The sequence below is a fragment of the Nannobrachium achirus genome (genome assembly GCF_963921795.1).
Source record: "Nannobrachium achirus genome assembly, chromosome: 22".
NCBI lineage: Eukaryota > Metazoa > Chordata > Actinopteri > Myctophiformes > Myctophidae > Nannobrachium > Nannobrachium achirus.
In genome coordinates, this window is record NC_137829.1 from 4026700 (window position 1) to 4033669 (window position 6970).

Genomic DNA, 6970 nt, shown 5'->3' on the forward strand with positions numbered 1-6970 from the left:
TGGGACCCAGTCCCACTTCCCCCTGCCCCCCTTGTGACGCCTCTGGCTAAGGGAGCTAAATGGAGGTGATTTTGACTGCTCTAGTGGCGCAAGGTTGAGCAGTCAAAACAAGTTCACAGCGCAGGATCCGATAGATAGCGAGCTTCTAGTCAGTGACATTAATCTCAAAACAGATTTCCAGATTGATAATGTCACCAAGAATGTCAACAAGAAATACCACTTGTTTAGATATTAATTTTACATTCTTGAGAACTTGAGTCTCTGCAGGAACGTTAACTGTAAAATAAATTGTATCGTGAACTGTACAGTATCAGCTCTGTGCAGCAGGGTAGTTTTGTACAAGGAACCAATGGATTTTTTTTTATCACACTACAATTTAAAGGAATTATGAAAATGAATGAATTATTGTTAAATATATTTTTCCACCCTGCACATTAAATGTAGGATAAGTAATAATTTTCGGTTAAAACAAAAAGTGTTAAAAAGGTAAAGCTCTAAAACATTTTATTCAATAATAATGGGTCTCCGTTTCTCTGGCTCTTTAATAAACAGGAGAGGGTACCTATTAATCCAGTTGCAATTCTGTCTGTTAATTTCTCTTGTGTTATACTTACAATTTCGCTTGTTTGTCCAATATCATTTATTTATTTCTCTTGATTGGATAAAATTGGTATCCAGCTATAGCTGGAGAGGAGACCCATTTTACTGAACAAATCTATAGCAATGATTGCTATCAGAATATAGAGTTATTTAACACTTATTTTAACAAAACAAAATCTCTTACAGCACCTTTAATTTGAATACTGTAGCTTTGAAGATGAGATTTTGAGTTACTATTTCTCTCTTCCATGAAGCTATAATTTGATGTGTGTACATTTTAAACAACTTAGATTTTAGACATGCTTATATCTAAATTGCATACACAGTACAACACATATGTGTAACCTATGCCAAGTCGAGAAGTTGGCTAATAATAAAGAATACAATAAAAATAAAAACACAAGCAAATCACCAAAGCTACTGTAGGCTACTGATATGACTCGCCAATAGTGTAGACTAGAGTATAGATAATTTGGAAAGTAGGCCTAATTTGGTAAAGGTATTTTGAAGACTGGTGATGATGGCTGTTGAGCCAAGGTCTTCAGATTCTATATCCACATCAATGATATGACTGTAGAGCCCATTGATTGACATAGTCATAGGTGTCATATCTAGACTATGATGAATAACTATGATGACTATATAACTATAGTTGTCATAGACTATGATGAATAACTATGATGACTATATAACTATAGTTGTCAATTCTGTCATAATTCTCAGATTCCAACTAATTTCATTCATGACATGAGACAGTGAAGCATGTTTCTGTTGAGCTGTGTTGTGTAGCCTACTAAATATTTCATAGAACTAAAGTCACTTTCAACCTAAGACATCATCATAGCTCAATTTAGAGCCATAAAGGTCAGGACAGGTGGTGTTGGTGTGTTCTGATCTCTAGCACGGCTGTTTTGGCAGTGTTGGGCAGTAGAAAGCCTGGTAGGCGAGGTTGGTTGGGCAGTAGCTACTGTCAGCTGCTAGCTTTGTAGCCCTAGCTCTGGTCCATTGCGCTATGGACCAGAGCTACAGTAGCCCCAGAAATACAAGAGAATTGGGCCTTTGCTAAAGCCCCTTTTCGACTGCAGCTTTAGCACCACACCACACTACACTGCACCACACCACACCAAAAAATATAAAAATATCTACATTTTCCATTACACAAAACGACAAAAGTACCCCTATCGGTAAGAAACAAATTGATCCTTTTAACTGTGATTATGATAGACTACAATATAAATATGTATTACAACTATACTAATTATAATACACTATAATGGATTATAACTGTGATTATAATACACTATAAAGTATTAATGTATTACTATGATAATTATAATACACTATAATAGATTATAATAGTGGTTATAACACAATATAATCTATTGTCTATTATCTATTTAAGTATTACAACTATATCCTGGTGTTCTAAATGAAAAGTCAGTGAGTGATCCGTCATTATGAAGTGTTTGGCCCTGTTTGGCCTAGCTCAGACCTAGTCTAGATTGGAAACTTTTTAGTAGGCCTACAACGTTTACCAGCACTGTCACACCACTCTACCCTAACCTAGCCCACCAGGCTTTCTGAGGGAAAGCTTTACTCTACACACTGTATCCAGGTCCTTGTAGTGGAAAACCTGGCACAAGTGGCCTGGGCGGTGTGGTGTGGAGTGGTGTGGTGTTGGGCCTGTGGAAAAGGGGCTTAATAAGTGGCCTAGTGATAATTGTGTCCTTTTACGAAGTCGGCCCTGTGTAAATCTTGACATTAGCCAATTAGCTATGTTAATTCATTTAGGCTATATTAAATATTTGCGTAACTGTTAGGCCATAGCTGGTGCCCGACCTGTATGTATGACTGTTAATTCTTATATTTTACAAAATAGCCTAGCCTACTGCAAAACTTCCAAAGGATTTGGTGAATGGCAATCAGCTCGAGCTGACCACCACAGTCACTAGTCACGTTTAGCAACGTAGCAACGTAGGCTATTGGGTGATTTTGGTAAATTGTTTTTTAAATGTAAAACGGAGAATGCTCCTCCCAAAACTTTGCCCATTTCTAAAGAACAAAGAGGCACAGGTGAGTAGATTCAAATAGCTAGCCTACTTTATAACTTTTGTGTAGCTACTTATTTTGAAAGAGAGCTTTCTCAGTAGCTTGCCATTGAACAACAACCTAGTGATCAGCTAATCACCTCTATTTAGCTCCATTACCTCAGCAGCAATGGGGGGGATTGTTTTCCGAGGTGTTGGGACAACATCACTGACAGAATGGTCGACATGTGTTTATGTTTTGGCTGTCTCTCTGCAGCTGTCAGATGGTGACTAAGCATCATGTGTAGGCTACTAAGCATCAGCTTCCCTCCTGGTGCCCTTGGTAATAGTTCTCCATCTAATGCAGCATTTCAATTTTGTCACATGCTGTAATATTTTAACATTTATATGCAAGTGTATTGGAATGGATGCCTCCACAGGCTAACACAGTTTGTCAAAATTTTCTGTTAAGTTTATCTGAACCCAAACAGACATCTTGAAATTCCTTACCTGTTTACCCAGCAGTCAAAAACATATGCATCAAAGACATCCCTTCACATTTTGGTGACGTTGTTAAATATAGCTCTTACCCTATTTATATGCTACTGTATATCATGAATGTATTTTCTGTTGATCGATACTATCATTCGAACATTTTAAATGCATCTACTGTACGCACAAAGGGGTCAAATTGTGTGTGAGGGTTTTTTCTTTCTTTCTTGCAATTCCCAATTTACTGTAGGCTATGGCCTATCTCAGAATTTCTTAAAATGATGAGATAGGATAATAAAAACACTCAGATTTCTGACCGTTGTATTTGTACTCAGAGGCTCCCATAATATAACCCCTGCTTATTAGGACCTCAAATAAATGTAATGTTCACTCTCCTGTAGAATACAGTTTACCCCATTCCTCGATCTAAAAGGTATTAATTAACAATTTGGTGACCTTGCTCATGAGGGCTAAGCAGCAGAGATCCAGTGCATCATGGACATAGATTTGGAATGTTAATGTTACTGAACTAAGGTGTCGTACGACAGAGTATAAATTAGGAGAGAAATTCAGCTGTTGCTGTCAGTCACAGTCCTGCAACCCCCGTTTCCTGGGGTGAGGGGTGGGAGGATAGACAACATGCCAGAGAGAGCAGCACATCAGTAGGTAATGATTCTACTTCATCCAAAAAGTGGTACATAATAAACTCAAAATGAGCATATTTAACATCTATACATGTTAGAAATGTACACTGAGCTCAGGCAATGTCCATTTATGATGCCAAAATAGCTGCCATTGTACCTCTACTGAAATAGTTCTCAATATATTTTTATATCGCTCAGAAAAGCCTGCTTTTATACCCCCCCCTCACCCATAGTTCTCAATATATTTTTATATCGCTCAGAAAAGCCTGCTTTTATACCCCCCCCCCCCCCTCACCCCCCCAGACAGATGACGATCGTGCAGAGACTGCCAACAGCAGCAGTCTGCTTTGGGTCTTTGAAAAGCTTAACACTGAGTGAGCCTGTGCTGTTGCGTTATTATCATTCAAATTCCTCGAGTTGTAACATGTAACTTCCACTCTGTTGTTATTTTTTTAAGCTATCTTTAATATCCTACATGAGAGGAAGAATCTATTTTTTTGCAACTTATTGTTTTATTATATCAATATTCATCACAAAACATTTTCTGGAATACATAACAAATTATAGAATACTGTACATTAATATAGACAACATAAAATATATATGATACAACACAACAACGACAACAAAACAAAAAAAAGAAATGAGCAAACAAAGGGAAATGAAAAAGAGAGGGGGTAGGAAGGGGAGGAAAGGGAGGAGGGGTTATGTCCATATAGTTAACACTTTATCCTTGAAAATGTTTAAGCTTGAGTAAAGGCTTCAATCAATATGCCAGGGATTAAGTAGAGGCCTGCTCTTAACAAAAATTGCAACAGTGAACTCCTTAGCTACTCTTCATAGCACTTAGATATCCAAAAGTGTGTACGGTAATATTCTATATTCTCAAGTCTCGCTCACGATCAAATGTCGAGAGTAGCCAAAGGTTAGTGTCCATGCCTATAGGACTCCGGGGGTCCCAGAGGTCCCAGGTACGATTCCAGCTCCAGCTATGTGTCGAAGTGTCCATGAGCAAGACACCTAACCCCTAACTGCTCCCCTCCCCTGCGCTCCTTGTGGGCAGCTCTCAGCTAGGTTAAGCTGAAACTGAATTTCCCCTGTGGAATAATATAGGTCATTACTATTATTATTACTAACGGTGGTATGGTATTTGTGATTTCCTCAGGATGTAGTCACCTCTGGATCATCATATTGTCACTGTCAGAAACCTTGCATCTCCAAGTTTCAAATTTGGATGTTTTTTCGTAAAGTAAAGTCTTGCTTCATCATACAAGACTGGCACAAAACTAGTGAAAATAGCAGATCTACGATACCAGGCGTTGTATGCTTGTAGATCGGCTATTTTCACTATTTTAAATCTTTTTTTAAATACTAAAAAAGGAAGGCTTTAGTTTTGGACATATATACAAGGTTTCCACCCGACCACGACGATAAGTAACTATTTATTTGTGACTCATATTGCTTCATGAGACAGGTAAAATAATTGTATTCTTCCCTTCCTTGAATCCCACAGTGGCACATTCCCATGCTGACCTGATCCCAGAGAGCAAAGAGCTGTACCAGGGTCAGTTAGCATGACCTCACCTCCCGCGCCTCTGGTATAGACAGCCCTGGCCCACTGATGAACTCAACCTTTCTTTGATACACCTTCTCCCCGATATACGGTATGCCTTTTCCCAAGCAGTTGCATTTGTCATTGTTATCATAACAACCATTACCCACAATTCCACACTGGGTGTGGAACTGTGTGGAGAGCTCCCCCGTTTTCTCAAGCTTCCCCCCCTGTCTTGCCCCACTGCCTTCCTTATAACTGTACCGCTGATGCATTCACCCCAACAGGTGCTCCCTTCTGAAGGGATCACTTAGGTATATTTAGATTTGGAAACATGAGAATGCTGGGCTCCGATTGGCCACACGGACCACATGATAACCCGGGTAGAAATCGCAGCTGTGTGCTGTCTCCCAGGGTCTCTTCTGGAGGGAAGTTGGGGAGGCTTTGCCGGCGCTTGGGAAACTCTTAAAACTCTAAAGTGACTGGTAAGAAATTGAATGGAAATAAGCATATACACATCTCCATGTTTTCTCAACTCTGCATGCCCTTCCATCTGCCCGGACTTCTATCTTTGTTGTCCTCTTCTGTCGTCTGGATGCTGGGGAGACCGTTCTCTTTGGAATATGGAGTTTTAAGTTCTTTGCTGCGCTTGTTAAAGGAGTAATATTACCCCTGATGGTCCAGAACTGCAAACCTGAAGCAAGATCAGCAATGGCCTACCGTGGGATACTTCTGAAATCTCAACACCTCAGTCTGACCATTTGGTCCATCTTCCTGCCTCTGTTTTTTGTTTAACCTTTTATTGGGAGGGTAAAAAAGCATCTTTTTTCAAGTGAAGAGTTGGAATTCGAGAACTAAAAAAGGGTAGTTAGTATGCTATCCTATATTTAACCTTGCAGCCTCAGAAGGCATTGCATCTCCGTTAGCTAAACAAAGCCAACCAATCGGGCCGTGGCATTGGCTTACATGACAAATAGCTGGAGTGCTGTGGGGCAGCTGTCGCCTTGCTTCAGCCAGGAGGCACAGCTTTTGGGTAGGGTGGGGGCTGTTGAGGGGGGTAGGCTGTCAAACATTCAAAGCCAGGGGCCTTCTCTTTGGCTCTTGGTGTCACACCTACTATCTGCCCTTCCGTATACCTGAGCCTTTTTTAGATCCATTGCATAGTTGTATTGATACATTTCTGTTATTCCATCTAGGATTGAGGAAAATCAGAAAGTTGGAATATCAGTGTGGGACGTCAGTGGATTGCAAGTGACAAATACGACTGGTCTCTTTTTCTGGTATGTAATGCACAATGGTTGGAGATTTATATGTCTCTGTTGATTTTATTTGATTTGATTTTATATTGGCTGCATGTCTCTCCTGTTGTTTTAATTTGGTAGCTTGGGTTCAAGCATCCTAAGATATCTATGATAAAGATGTCCTCGAGGGCATCTTTGAATCTGTAGTCTTGTCCAGGCCTCACTACTCTATGTGAACTCCTCACTCCTGATGTGGTGTCTGTTGTAGGAAATCTATGATAGAACAATTGACATTGAAAAACTATTCATTCCACTGTACAAAGATAAACCACACTCGTACACAACCTTTACAAATGTATGAATGCCTACTGGTGTCATCTGTGTTTTGTGTAGACCCCTTGAAACTGTCCCAAA